Below are 16093 nucleotides of genomic sequence, written 5' to 3' on the forward strand. Positions count from 1 at the left end.
GGAAACCCTTAGCCTTCAGACCCAAGGGAAATGACTACAAGTATAAGTGCTCATGGAGAAAAGCAAAAAGCATTATTAGAAAGATGAAGAAGGCTCACTTTACAGATGACAAAAGTGAGCTTCAGAGAGACTAAATGAATCGCCCAAGGTAGCAGGTTCAGAAATCAAACTGTCATCTCCTGATCAGAACTTCTTAAGAAGGAGGATATGAGAATAACTAGTTCTACCCATTCCACAAATTCTATAAGAGTAAAATATGAGTTATTTTAAAACTCTGATGCTATTTCATGTCACAAGTAATAATAGCTTAGATTTTAAGACTTTGAAGCAAAAATAATGAAACATTTAACTCACTGAGAGTGAAATAAAGTGGTCTCTAGCCTCATGCTCCCCTAGAATTATATATCCTACCAAACAAGGACTACCCCCTCTTCCTCACTCTTCAGAGGGCATTTTAGCAGCTATTGACATTATTTCTTGGGACAAGAGTAACAAAGGAGGCCCCGAGGTACAGTAGGAAGAATGCAGGCTTTGAAATTAGACAGATATGGGTTCAAAACAAAGCTGACAAATGAATTCACTGATCTGAGTATCACTTTTCTCACCAACAGAATATAAAATACCTACTTTAAATAGTTGTTGTAATGGTTTGTGAATTATATCTCAATGAAGCTTTTTTTTGAAACAAACCTTACTATAAAGATTAAATTAAATACCATAAATCCCCAGCTAACACTAAATAGCTGCTTAAAATGATAATTCTTATCTGTTTTATTTTTCACATCTGTGCCAATTCTGTTGGTTTTAGCAAGAATAATGAGTGGCTACTGACAAAGATGCTTAAGGAATATTGTAAAAGAGGAAGAAGAAAAATTACTGTGAAATTTTAATTGCTATTTTAGCTTAATTGATTGTTCAACCTGATAATGTTCTTTTCACTTCTCTAAAGAGGATAATTGAAAAATTACTGTGTTATATGATAACCAATCTTTTCAGTCAACACTTTCCCCACTGCTATGGATAGAAATAATTATAAGATTCCCAATAGGTTTTGCCAAGAGAAAAAAACAAAACCCTCTGACAAACATTTTGTGTACACCCACAGTCTTCCTTGGTTTGAACTTAGAACACTGGTGTGAATGAATCATTTATATATCATCTGGCAAACGGACCTCTTGACAGAGGGTAAATATGAATGGTGAGTCGCTATTAAATGAGAACAAAATGTTCATGCACCAATAATTGCTGTGGGAAGGAGCACAGGAAAAGGTTGGTGGAACTGATAAGATTAAGGAAAGGAACACACATTATGCCACATCATCCAATGTGTAAAGCAGGAGTTTCCCTTAAATTCTCAACAGTTTATTACATCTAATTTTTAATGTTTCAGGGAATCATAGTGGGTTTTTGTGGTCAATTTCATAAACTGAGAATTGTGTACAAAGTATGAACTGTTTATCAAAGCAAAAACTTGAAAAATACTAATATGTGTTCATATCTGAATATATAGTAAGATAGGCAGATGTAGGTATAAATGTATGTACATATATAACTTAGCTACACAAGAATAGTTTATTATTAGTAATGCCTCACTGTTCTGGAAATTGGGAAGTAAAATATTATTTCCTTTCTGAGAGATAATTAAGTCTTCAAAATTTCACTTATTTGAAGACAGTATCACGGATTGATGAAGTGCAAAAGAAGTCAGAAGAAGGAAGCTAAGAGAGCAAAATTTTCCTGTGTGAGAAAGGAAACTGACTGAGGGGCTTGGAGGTTCCAACTGTGGGTGACTGCAGCCTAAAAGGGAGATGGGTAATAAGATATAACCAAGGAGAATACTCTCAGTGGAACATTGAGAGGTATACTTTGTCAACCCTACCATCTACGTGGTCCATTCAGAAATATTCATATTACTTACGGATGCAAAAAAAATTATAGTGAATAAGAGTTGTTGAGACCTACTCAAAGGCATGAATAACAGGAAAACACAGCTGCTCAAAGGAATGAATACATAATCAAGGGGGATCATCCATCAAGCTGGGTTTGCCCAGGATGGCCCCATTTTGAAACTAAACTCTCTCAGCCCAGGGAAAACCAGGGTAACTGGTCACTGTGATTACACAGATAGGGTATAAATACATGGCCCCACATTGAGGATGTGAAATAGTCAATGTAAATTCCTTCTACTTGAACAACATTTTTAAATATTTAAAACCCCTATGTAGAAAATACAGACAGATATATTTGAGTTGTAAAGAAATAACTAATTTTAATGTTTAAATTACATTTTTTTTTTCATTCGATTTCAGGTGTTAAATTCTAATAAAAACAGCAAATTAAATGCAACGGAAACCATTTGGAATAAAATAAATAAAACTGTCTATCACTGTCTTCTTTATTTTATTAAATCAGTCTGAAAGATTGAGCCCCTCACCTTGCAGCCCAAAGAACTTCCAACCTTTCAGAAGGAGCGCTGCCTTTCCCTTCCTCTCCATTTCCCCTTTTTATTTAAAACAGTGAAATACTGTTGGGAGTAGTGTGTCCCTCTGCTGAAACCCACACTGCTTCATGGGAGCTGGGGGGTTCCTTGTGTTCAGCTGGAGAAACCTGAAGGAGCCTCAGAGTTGTGTCCACAGCACCACTTGGTGCCAGGTCGGGACCTCTTGGGCTGCTGCTATTCCAGAACTTGTGATGGTCTTGCTTCCAGCCCTCTAACAGGTTGCCCTAAGGAGTTTAGTGTAAAGTAGTGGTCCTCAACTAGTCCTTTGCATCAAAATCAACTGCGGAACTTAAAAAAAAAATACAGATGTACAGTTTTATCCCAAGACCACAGTGTGGAACCCAGATATCATTTTTTTAATTTTTTCATTTTATACTATAGGTCCGGTGCACAAAAATTTGTGCACTCGGCGGCGGGGGGGGGGGGGGGGGGGTCCCTCAGCCCGGCCTGTGCCCTCTCGCAGACTGGGACCCCTCAGGAGATAACAACCTGCTGGTTTAGGCCTGCTCCCGGGTGGCAGAGGGCAGGCCCAATCCCTAGGTGCAGCCCCTGGTCGGGCTCAGAGCAGGGCCGATTGAGGAGTTGGGCGCTGCCCCCGTCATGCACAAAGCAGGGTGGATTGGGAGGTTGCGATGCCACCCTCAGTCATGCTCAGGGTAGGGCTGATTGGGGGGTTGGGGCACCGCCCCATCACACTCAAGGCAGGGTCGATGGGGAGGTTGTGGCACCACTCCCTGTCACACACAGAGCAGGGCCCATCAGGGGGGTTGGGGAGTTCCCCCCTGTCATGCACAGAGCAGGGCGGATCAGGGGGTTGGGGCGCCGCCCTCTATCACCCACAGAGCAGGGCCGATCAGGGGGTTGGGGCGCTGCCCCCTGTCACACTGATCCCGGCGCCGGGAGGCCTCTCAGCTCCGCTGATCCCGGTGCTGGGAGGCATATTACCCTTTTACTATATAGCATAGAGGCCTGGTGCACGTGTGGGGGCCGGCTGGTTTGCCCTAAAGGGTGTCCTGGATCAGGGTGGGGGTCCCCACTGGGGTGCCTGGCCAGTCTGGGTGAGGGGCTGAGGGCTGTTTTCAGGCTGGCGGGTGACTGAAGTTCCCAACTGCTCCTTTTTTTCTTTTTTTCTTTTTTTTATTCTGGGCCAGCTTTAGCTCTGGCTCCAGCTCTGAGGCCTCTGCTGCTGAAAGCAGGTATCTGGTTTGTTTGGGTTCTATAATCGAAACTCTGTATCAACTCCAGCTCTGAGATCCTGGCTCGGCTCGCTGAAAGCAGGTTTCTGGGGTTTTGTTTAGAATCTATATTTGTAACTATGTTTCAAACTGCAAGTTCAGAGGCTGGCAAGGCAGGCGGGGAACGTTACAGTCCTCCATCACTGAAGCAAGCAAGCCTCATGTTAGTTTCAAGCTGCCTGGCTGCCAGCCACCATCTTGGCTGGCAGTTAATTTGCATATTGCCCTGATTAGCCAATGGGAAGGGTAGCGGTCATATGCTAATTACCAAGTTTCTCTTCTATTAGATAGGATTAAGTTATTACATATGTGTCCTTATCCCCATATTACCCCCCAAACCCCTCCCCCACTCATGCCCTCACCCCCTGTTATCTGTGTCCATTGGTTAGGCCTATATACTTGCATATAAGTCCTTTGGTTGATCTCCCCCCCTTACCCCCACCCTCCCCTACCTTCCCTCTGAGGTTTGACGGTCTGATTGATGCTTCTCTGTCTCTGGATCTGTTTTTGTTCATCAGTTTATGTTTTTCATTATATTCCATAAATGAGTGAGATTATGTGATATTTATCTTTCTCTGACTGGCTTATTTCACTTAGCATAATGCTTTCCAGTTCCATCCATACTGTTGCAAATGGTAAGACCTCCTTTTTTACCGTAATGTAGTATTCCTTTGTATAGATGTACCACAGTTTTTTTAATTCACTCATCTACTGATGGGCACTTAGGCTATTTCCAAATCTTAGCTATGGTGAATTGTGCCAGATATCATTTTTATAAAAATTACCAGGAGATTCTGATGCATAGGGAAGACAGAGAGTCTTCAAATCATAATTATAAAGTGACGGGAATATACTTGTTTTGTTTTGTTTTGTTTAGTTTTAGACAAGCATATTACTAGACATAATAAAATACATGGCAGCTCAAGATGCCCATCTCTACAAGTCAGTCCTTCCAGGGGTGAAGACACTGCCCTAGACTTGGGATTTCAGGGTGATCAATGACAAACCTTTTCCTGGTATAGCTAGGGATTACATCTAAGACCAGCTCTGCTCTTACAGTTTGGGACAAATACTATCTCCCTCAGTATACTTCGTTGGGTTCATTTTCTCCTTGATTCTTCTTTCTCTTAGAATTATAAGATCTAGATGAAGGCACTTTGGACATTAAGACAATGTAAAGACCCGCTTTTAGCATAAGCCTTGGTTCTGAGTGTAGCTTAGGCAAAAAGAGTTTTCTTATGCTTCAGGGGGCAATTTTCTAGCTCACTAAATAAATAAATAAACACACACACACACACACACACACACACACGTATATCCCAAAGAATACCTCCTAGTTAGCATTTTCCTAGTAAAAGCATCTGGGTTTTAAATACATAATCTTTATATGGTATAAGTATCTCTCTTTTGAATCTATTGCCCAATGACTTTCTAGGAAATATATATATATATATATTTCCTGTAAACTTAAAGGAACATTTTTAGCTAAACAATATTTTAAAAAACTGAAAGTTTCCAAATCCAACAAGTAGAACATTAGAATTATAATTAGTCATGTCAAAATCACAATAGTATAGATAAAGGAAATATGACTTTTGAAGCTATATATATATATATATATATATATATATATATGTAGTGCAATTTCTTTTTCTCACTTAAAAAATTGAGAATCTGAAATTAAAGAACAAATTACTAACTTAATGCATGAAATTTGAGTCCCTTTGTATCTGTTAGATGGAGTTTTAAAACTCTATGGTTCACGTGTACTCTGTAATTATTTTACACATTTGGTTATAAGTTTCTGCTCTGAGTGTGATAAAATTTCCAACCATGATTTTAAAATTGTAAAATCAACTTTTCTTGTAATTTGCTCTATTTTTGCTTCATGGGCTCAGAGCTTTGTTGCTAAAACCATATAAATATGTAAAGGTTATGTTTTCTTATTGAGTTTTCTCTTTATTTTCTGTAGTATTTCTCTTTATTCCCACAAATGTTTTCTAACCTAAATTATATGTTGTATTGCCATTCCAACTTCATTTTTATGATTGCATTTATGATTGGTATGACCTGAGTGGTATGATCTGACTGTTTGAAGGAGAAGAGAGTGATAAGCTGTACTGTATTTGTTGATAGGTCAAGTAAAATTGGAAATAATAATTTACTGTTGAATTTGGCAATGGGAAGTCATAGGTGACTTCTATAAGAGCATTTCTGGTGGAGTAGGGGATAGGAAAAATGATCCCATGGCGTAAAAGAGAAAGGCAGAAAGATATTTTTATGATTGTTTACTGTAGATTAACTTAGACTTGCAGTAATTAATAGTAGCTAACAATTACTGGGCACAGACAGGGTTATGAGTACTTTACACCTGTTACCTCTTCTCACCAGCACAATAGTGCTGTGCGGTAAAACATATTATTGTCTCCACTTGGCAGTTAAGAAAACTGAGATACATAGAGATTAATGAATTTACCCAATATCATCCATCTGAAAGTAACAGTCAGAAGCCAAAGCCTGAGAATCTTGCCCTGATGTCCATACTGTCAGTGACCACATGCAGAGTAATCAGTGTCCCTGAAGACACTAATGTGAAAGGCCTTGAAGATCTTCTGAGGGAACAACTACGAGAATTACCACCATGTGACCAGAGCTCCTGTTACATCCATAATGCGGGTCCAATTCCTTAAAGTCTTGCTCCTTGGCTGCACAGGCTGTGTTTCTCCCTGACTTCCTCATGTTGTCTCTCCAAACCCCCTGGAATCTTAAAGCATTTTTATCCTTTTAAGCTCAAAGCGACCTGCTTACTTGGATGTTTTGTGAGTTTTTCAATATAAATGAGTCATACAGCGACAATATTCTAAATGGTCCTGGAAACTTTCAGAAGAAAATATTGGTCCATAAATATAAAATATTTATTTACTGAACTAAGTACTTAAAATGAAAATAAATTACTATCTTAACAACATGATAGGTTCACTGAGTGAATTTATGGTTGTGGTCATGGTGGAGCACCATAAAAAAATGTAGCATCATATTGAAAAATGAGTAAAATAATATAAACAGGAGCCCAAATACTGAAAACATAAAATTAGTCTGCTGTGCTTATATCTACCGTGAAAATAATTAAAATACTATGTGGAAATTTTGAAAGGATTCACATAAAGGAAACAAAGATGTCTGAAAATTGGTTTGCAGAATCTGAATTATCCTGTTTGAAGTAGGAAAGAATAAACGTATAAAGATTCCTTAGGGAATCCAACTAATAATTTTTAAAATTATGCATAAAGAAATACAATAAGCCAAGTAAAATATCTTATAATTTAAATATACTGTAATGTGGATAAAACTGAGTAAATTATTAAACATACCTCAATTGGAATATTATGCAGTCAGTAAAGATAATCTTGATAAAAGTATGTAACAGCATGAATCATACTGATGAGACTAAGGTAAGATGAGAAAAATTAAACATGGTACAAAATTAAATGCATAGAATGGTTACTATTGTGTTTTAATCAAATCAGAGAAAGAACCATGATTGGAATGACATATTCAAAAATTTCTAGTACTGTGTTTAAGTGATAAGAACGTTTATACTTATTTTCATATTCTTTTTTATATTTTCCATCTTTTACTGAGCAGATATATTTGATTATAAAAATATTATTTTACACAGAGAAAGTAATCATAATTAAATCATAGGTAGTTTTTAAAGAGGGAGACATTCATAAAAAACAAGGATAAATAGGAAACCACAATGGGAACAAAGGAAAATTCTTAAAATGAAGATGGACTCTAGTGTGAATTAATATTTCATGGCAATCCTTTCACCTTATAGATCCAGCAACCTACTAATCCTATGACCTTTTCACTGCCCCTTACCTGACCTGCCTCCCTGCTAACTTTCTCTTTCTATATTCACAGCATAAATGACAGGAAGTCAAATTGCCTTCTTGCATGCCTCCTTAACTTTCTAAATACTATACAACTTTCTCCTACTAACTAATGAAACCATACATTGGTGAAATCTAACATTCCACCTACCTGTCCTAATACAGAAAGCGGTTGATCTTGCTTCATATTTTATTAACAATTTTCAAAAGAAGCCAACAGAGAGATCTTCCACCTGTTCGCAACACATGCCTTGAAGTATTTGGAGCCATGTATTTAGATTTCTTTCCTACTGGAGGCCTGATGCACGAAATTCATTCAGGAGTAGGCCTTCCTTCCTCCGGCACCCGGAACCAAAGCTTCCCTTGCAGCCCTGGCTTCGTCCAGAAGGATGGCCTGTCTAATTAGCATATTATGCTTTTATTATTATATATTACTGTGGATGAGTTTACAGCACAGCCAGCCAAGTCTCCCCATCTACATGTATGCAGGTGCCATTCCTGCTGACCTACTCAGAGAAAATGCATCAAAAATACTCTTCCATCTTTCCTACATTACAAGTTTATTCCCCTCTATTACATCTTTCCCATAAGCATAAAAACATGCTGATACTTCTCACATCTTAAACAAAAATTCAGCCAAACCTGTCTTGATTTTGGTTCACCTCACTGTACCTTTCCCTTTGCAGCCAAATAGACATACAACACACACACACACACACACACACACACACACACACACACACACACACACACACACCCTTCTCTCCTTATCTACAAATACTTTCTTCCTTTCTTTTTATACCATGAGATTATTTTTGCCCACCCCCTACTCCACCAGAAATGCTCTTGTTGAGGTCACCTATGACTTTCTATTGCCAAATTCAACAGTAAATTATTATTTCTAATTTTACTTGACCTATCAGCAAACACAGTACAACTTATCACCCTCTTCTCCTTCAAACAGTCAGAACATATCACTCAGGTCATACTATTCATCCATGTTCAAGACCTTGCAATGACTTCTCAGCCAAGTAAAAGCCAAAGTCATATGGTCTACATGGCCCTACTCAATAGCATCTGGCCCTGTTGCCTGTCTAGGGTCTTTCTCCTTCCTCATATGACTCCAGCCACTCTGGTTACTTGCTGTTCCTTGACAGCACAGGGCACATTCCTGCCTCAGGGCTTTTGCACTTACTGTTTTCCCTTTCACTAGATATTTCATCAACATCTCAGATATTTTCTAAAATAGCACCTCATTAATGAGGAGTTCCCTTGCCTCCTATTTTAAATTAATAACTCAACACATATTCATTGTTGCATTTCTCTTCCTTATTTTTTTCCATACCACTTACAACAGTTAAATATGCTATATAAGGGGCTAATTTATTTTGTTATGTCCCATTTTCCCCATACTAGAATGCAATCTTCTTAAGGGTGAAGATTTATTTCTTTGCCTATTTTGTTCACTCTTGTATCCCCAGAACCTAGAACAGTTTCTAGTACATAGCAGCTGTTCAATAAATAATTATACAGTAAATGTAGCCAAAACCGGTTTGGCTCAGTGGATAGAGCGTCAGCCTGCGGACTGAAAGGTCCCAGGTTCGATTCCGGTCAAGGGCATGTACCTGGGTTGCGGGCATATCCCCAGTAGGAGATGTGCAGGAGGCAGCTGATCGATGTTTCTCTCTCATCGATGTTTCTAACTCTCTATCTCTCTCCCTTCCTCTCTGTAAAAAATCAATAAAATATATTTTAAAAAATAATAATAATTATATAGTAAATGTTGAATAAATTTTTATTTCCCCTTGAAAATTGAGAAAGAAATAACTGGATTAACAGACCAAAATTAATGTGCAACAAATCAACAGAAGTCTGTGAAGGTTTTCTAGGTAGTATGTGAATCTACTGCAAATCTGCCATACAGGTAGTTTACACGAATGGCTGACTTTTGTTTAAAAAATGCTAACCGCCCAGCTGGTGTGGCTTAGTAGTTGACCTAAGCACCAGGAGGTCATGGTTCAATTCCTAGTCAGGGCACATGCCTGGGTTGTGGGCTTGATCCCCAGTGTGGGGTGTGCAGGAGGCGGCCAATCAATGATTCTCTCTCACCATTGATGTTTTTCTCTTTCCCTCTCCCTTCCTTTCTGAAATCAGTTTTAAATGCCAATCACAGTGCAAAAGCTCTGGAAAGATAATCAAGAAGTGACAGTTAAATTACATCGTCAGCGCTAGACCAAAGTGAAGCAGGCTGCCTGCAAGCATAAGATGGGGGAAAGAAACAGAGACAAGTAGACAGACAGACAGACAGAGATCCAGGGAAGTATATGAGACTCTGATGTCTATCCTTCTACCTTCTAATCTGCATTATAATCAATGCTATATTAGAGGGTTAAAGTGGCTCATTGTAAATGAGTAGAACAGACAATCACAAAATATCTTCACTTTCCTAAATTATCTTCAGATTCATACTTTGAGAGCTAGCAAATGTCTACATTCTTTAGTCTACATACATCCCAAGATCTCATTCTGTGAATATTTGAATAGCTCACTCCTGATCCAGTTTGGTTATTAATTTCAAGCATTTATTTGTTTTACAAGCTCACAGAGACAGTCGCATGAAGTGATATTCTAAATAAGCCCCCACTAGCTTTAATAAATAAGCTCTTAGTTTGATGGAGGCCAGTCTTTTGTATCCCAAAGTGACTTAATAATAAAAGAAGGACATCTAGGATATGGACTAACAATAAATAAGTGGTACTCTAAAGATAGAAAGATAATTATCTAACTGACCAGGTTTACAGTGCTAAAAAATAAACCAGGGCCATTTTATGTTTGCTCAAATATATGTATTCCAAATCATTTTTTTTCTAGTGAACATCAAATATAATTACAGTGATGCCAAATTAAATGTTTAATTTTAAGGTTTTCCACTTAACTTCCTTTACCCAACACATTTTTATCCTAATATTTTAAGTATTGTTTAGCATAGTATATTTAAAGCCAAAAATTAACTAACAAATTGTTACTGGATCTTAACATTAAATGAAAGTTTTTTTCTTGGTACAAATTTTGCAAAGCTGAGAAGTGAATATAAGAGTTAAGGTATAACAAATAAACATTCCTATTGGTTGATTCTTTTCAAAAAGGAATTGCTTGTGCCTTTTCCCACCCTACAGCCTGCACAGATAATTCTAAAGCATGAAAACTCTGGCAAAGGTCACGGCTTCAAAACAGCAACGAAGCCAAAATCTGTTAGGATTTTGTCAAACCAAGAAGCATGAAAGGATTTTCATCATAAGCCCTTTTCCTAATAATAAGCACTTTTTCTTTTTTGAAAGCCTGTCTGTGAACTTCTAATGACAGAATGACCAATAGACCTATTCCTATGACTTCTGCTGATATAATTGGCATCTCATTTTTATCATTTAACTAAAATAGTAAAATAATAAAAATAGAAGATGAGGATATAATATATATAATGCATAATATGTATATATATTACTATAAACTAATGTTTTTATTTAAGCCTACCATTGAAGAAATTATAATTTTTCAAGTTTATTAAGGAACATTTAGTAATTTTATGCAAGTTACTAAATTATATCTATCTTTTCTTACTGTCATAAAGCCATGTTAATGCTCTACTCAAACCAATAGATGATGATGTTGAGCAGATAATTTATACAAGAAGTGTACAAGTAAGAAAAAATTTATTAGCCTGTGGTATATTAAATATGACTTCTAATTCAATTCTTAGCTATCCTCTTATTGAGATTCCCCATGAATCTAGACTGGCCTTAGTGGTTTGCTGGACTAATAGAATGCAAGAAAAGCGATGTGCTGGGATTTCCACGTCTATCAGGCAAAGCCTTGGAGCCTCTGACTAGGTCTCTTGGAAAACTTGCTCTAGGTCAGTGGTTCTCAACCTTCTGGCCCTTTAAATACAGTTTCTCATGTTGTGACCCAACCATAAAATTATTTTTGTTGCTACTTCATAACTGTAATGTTGCTACTGTTATGAATCGTAATGTAAATATCTGATATGCAGGATGGTCTTAGGCCAGTGGTTGGCAAACTCATTAGTCAACAGAGCCAAATATCAACAGTACAATGATTGAAATTTCTTTTGAGAGCCAAATTTTTTAAACTTAAACTATATAGGTAGGTACATTGTTATTAACTTAATTAGGGTACTCCTAAGCTGTCCTTTGCTAAAAACATCCTCAATCTGATTGAGGTACATTCGCTGAGGTCGACCCCTTCCAACTCTCCCATCCACACTCATCTTGTTTACTTGTTTCATCTATCTCCTTTCGTTCATCCTCTCTATATGTCCAAACCATCTAAACATACCTTTCTCAATCCTCGACACTACATCTTCTTTCACTCCACAACGTTCCCTAAAATTAACTTAATAAAGTTTCAATCGCACTATACGTGCGCACCCGCACATGGTATTTTGTGGAAGAGCCACACTCAAGGGACCCAAGAGCTGCATGTGGCTCGCGAGCCACGGTTTGCCAACCACTGTCTTAGGTGACCCCTGTAAAAGGATCGTTCGACTGCCAAAGGGGTAGCAACCCACAGGTTGAGAACCGCTGCTCTAGGTGAAACCAGCTGCCATTTAAGAATTCCGACTGCCCTGAGGCCACCAGGTAGAAGAGTCTACGTATAAAAGCTCTGGCGGATAGTCCCAACTGAGCCCCCACTTCTAGTCATCCCTGCAAAGTGCCAGAGGTGAATGTGAAGCCATCTTGAACCCTCCAGTCCAGCCCACCTGCAAGCCCAGAGCCACAGTTCATACTATACTGAGCATAAAACCACCCAGCCAAACCCGACCTAAATCTCTTAGCTACCTATTTGTGAGATATAATAAAATGCTTGTTCTGAGCCGCTGTTTGGGGGTAGTCTGCTTAAGTAGCAAGAAATAACAGAATATGCTCCTTTTAAGGAGCAAAGAAACGCACACTAACACAAATTATCCCTGCAAAAGGTAACCTGGTTATGCTAGCTATATGAGCTAAAAATAATTAAATCACAAACCACAGTACTAAAGAACTTCAGGGATAAAGTATGCTTATATATTACTAGTGAAATGGAAAATAATTACCAGGTTCTGACACACTGCTCAGTAATGACAGAGGCAGGGAAACCAGCTTTTCTCTTTTTCTTCAAACTGAGAAAAAAAGTACAACAAAGTCGTTTCCCCTTCTCATTTTCTTTCTCCTTAGTTTTTATTAGAGAAACAGGGAGAACACTTTTATTTGGCTTCATGGAAGGGGTGTAAAGAGCCTCTTAAGTAGGCCTCACTGCTTTCACTGCACACAAAAGCTTAACCCTGAATCACTCAGGTGCTACTGAGAGCCTATGCCATCTCTGGCCACGGTCCAGCGAACCGCTCACAGCATACAGTTCTTGTAGTCCCATCCCCAAATCAATTCCAATCAAAAGTAAAGCATATTACTCCAGCCTCCTATCAAAGTGGCCTTTACAGAATGATGGCTTAGCACTACCTCCTTGGTTTTTACTCATGATAAAGATGAGATGCCACTATACATAAAATTTCTCTATTATTTTTGTAAAAGTTTAGTCAGGGAATTTGCCCATTGTGTCATCATATCAAGCTATGTATGGCAAATTTTTCTCAGAGTTTAGGACAGGAAAAGTTTCTTCCTCCTAATGTTAATGTTTTCTCTTATAAAAGACTAGTACCCTCGCATGCATTGGGTTTTACCTTGGCTACTAAGGAAACTTAGGCCAGGTTTTTATGCATTTTCCAGTAACTTTCCATATCCCAGTTGTTTATTTGTTGAATATTTAATTTCCTCCCTAATCACCATACCTTGACATTATTATGTGAAGCTTAGCTTTATTGTTAATGGTTTTCAATTTTAATGTATACGTACTTATATGATTGGGTACTTCAAGTTATATTGGGGAAAGGTTGTATATAACAAAGTGTGTTGATGTATGCATATGTGTGTATTATATGCAATATATATTATCATTAATGGTCATAGAAAACTGAAAAGATTTAGCAGTAATTTAGAACTGAAAAGACCTTAGCAATCACTTAAGTGAATGGTTGCAAACATAATTCTCTCATACATGAACAAATTTCTTCAAAACTTAAATACAGTTGGATAATTAATATATAAGAGCAAAGTTCATCTGGTAGAAAGGGAAGGGGAGCATAGCCTCCACCCCTCACCTTGTTACCACCACTTCCCCCTCATGAGGAGCTCTGCTGTCACTCCACAGAGCGCATAGTTTTCCATGGTACACATTTGAATATTATTGATCAGCTTCAGTTTCTCCTTTTATAAATATAGAAAAATGGGACAATGGATCTTCTAAAAACACTTTCCTGATTGCCAGATGTTTATTTTTGTCACAGTTGAGAAATCAACCCCACTATTGGTTTAAAAGTATGGTATTTCTCTTGAAAAGGGGTCAATGATTTGGTGTTTTGTTAAAAGTTAAAGACAGCCAAAGATTTTTTAAAACTCAACAATGATGCAAACATTATTTTCTCTTTCCTACTTCTCCCAGGCCTATCCAGGGAGGTGCTGTCCTTTATTCTTTTCAGATTTGCTTTCCACTGGTTTTGTCCCCTAAAATATCTCTCTCTCTCTCTCTCTCTTTTTTTTTTTTTTTTTTTTTTTTTTTTTTTTTTTTTACCTCTGAGAAAAGAATTGGATGGCTCTCCATTTTTTATATTTAATGAGCACAGATAAGATAAAGATTCTGTGGAATCTTAGTGATAACTTGTTTTTCTTTCTTGACCATTTTAAAATGTTGACCTGACTTTGATTTTTAACATTATACATAACAAATTCTATTGTCTGTTAGTAAAAGCTGCACATGTCTCTGTGTACCAGCGTTCAATAAACTGAGGAATGAATAAGCTTGAGAGCATGGTTTATTTTACAAAAGTTTCCAGACAAAAACTAAGAAATATAATGTTATTATATGATATACAAAGATTTCAGACAAACTGCAGATACACCATATGAAGTTTTTTAAAGCCACATTTGAACTACAAATTTCAAAGTCACAATTTTTCATACTCAATTTTTCAGATGAAACAGGAAAGCACTGAAAAGTTAGAATCAATTTTTGTAGACTTGAACATATTGGCTTTTATGAGAAATGCTTCCAAAGCTACAATTTATTGTTTGTTTTCATTTTTTTATGTTACATACATAGGCTTATTTTGTCCACTAGAACATATAGGTAATGTCATTGATAGAAATATTTGTTTAATAAAAACCATTTCAACATTAAAAATTTCAAGGATCATACGAAGGTACCACCACTCTCTAGCAGTAAAACCCTGAAGTAGCAAAGTCATTAGGGCAGATTGTCTTCCAGTTACCACACTGGCTCATCCAGGTAGAGGAAGGAACGGGAAGGCCTGAAGTTTGGATATTAGCAAAGAAACCTCAAGAAGACTACATATACTTGGATGTCCCCGAGAGCACAGGATACCAGGGACATGGAGGAGAGTGGTGGCGGGAAAAGCAAACCATTGCCAAAAAGATATTGATCAAAGCAATGTCTGATCCTCTTTCACGAGTGCTGGGAAAAACCTGGCACTAATTAAACTAGTGCCTGAGTGAAGTCCCAGGGGCTTTTCTGAACTAGAATGAGGCGTTGGATGGGAGATCAAGAGGAATAAAGAACTCAAATGTATCAGACTAGTTCAGGATATAAACAATGAACAAAGCAGGACTACCACGGACTCAAGTTTATTGGATGTTGGTCTCCTAGAGGCCGGGAGGGGATGAAAAGGGATCAATCGGCCAATGTAAACACTGAGGCTTATCCAGGCAAGTAAATATTTTGTCCAGGCTCCACCCTTTGGTTATGTAGTCATGTCTTGATAAGCTCCTGAAGTCTGCCCCTGGTCCTAGCTTTTATCATGGAGATCTCCATTCTGATATCAATCTCATCTTTAATCTCTCCAGTTACCTTTAATGAAGCAAGATTTTTATAAGGATCACCAATTGATAAGTCAAATGACATATAGATTATCCAATTAATTCAATCAGAAGAATAAATCCAAGTCATCCCATACACCTCAAGCAGTCTTGATATAGAACAAATCATTCAAATGAGAGACCAAATAGGACTAAAAGATAATAATCTGAATTGGCAAAACAAGGAAGAGTTCATGACAAAGAGAGATCTACAGAGGACACTGAGTGAATCTTTTGTACATAGAAGTATGATGATGAGACTATGCAGAGAGAGGCTTTTCTAAATTATTGAGCATTATAAAATACGTTAAAAATGCAAAGCCCTCTGTAGATACCAGATCCTATGTGAGTTATTTTTCTGACAGTAAAAAGAGAGGATGGTAATAATAGTAATCTGAATTTATAGAGGGCCTATCACCTTAGACACTTGTGCTTTAGAATGCCGGCTTATCAAGCTTCAGGACTATCTTATAGGAAAAG

The 16093-nt window shown here is 37.6% G+C and overlaps 1 protein-coding gene across 1 annotated transcript in view; it reads right to left on the reverse strand.

Annotated features, from left to right (window-relative positions):
- Positions 1-15541, reverse strand: part of MACC1 (MET transcriptional regulator MACC1) — a 45588-nt gene extending 30047 nt beyond the window's left edge. Inside the window, exon 1 of the mRNA XM_081101701.1 lies at positions 15460-15541. The gene's annotated coding sequence lies outside the window, so the exon portion shown is untranslated. The remainder of the gene's footprint in view (positions 1-15459) is intronic.
- Between the last annotated feature and the right edge of the window lie 552 nt (positions 15542-16093).

The sequence above is a fragment of the Myotis nattereri genome, assembly GCF_964212035.1.
Source record: "Myotis nattereri genome assembly, chromosome: 11".
Classification (NCBI taxonomy): Eukaryota; Metazoa; Chordata; class Mammalia; order Chiroptera; family Vespertilionidae; genus Myotis; species Myotis nattereri.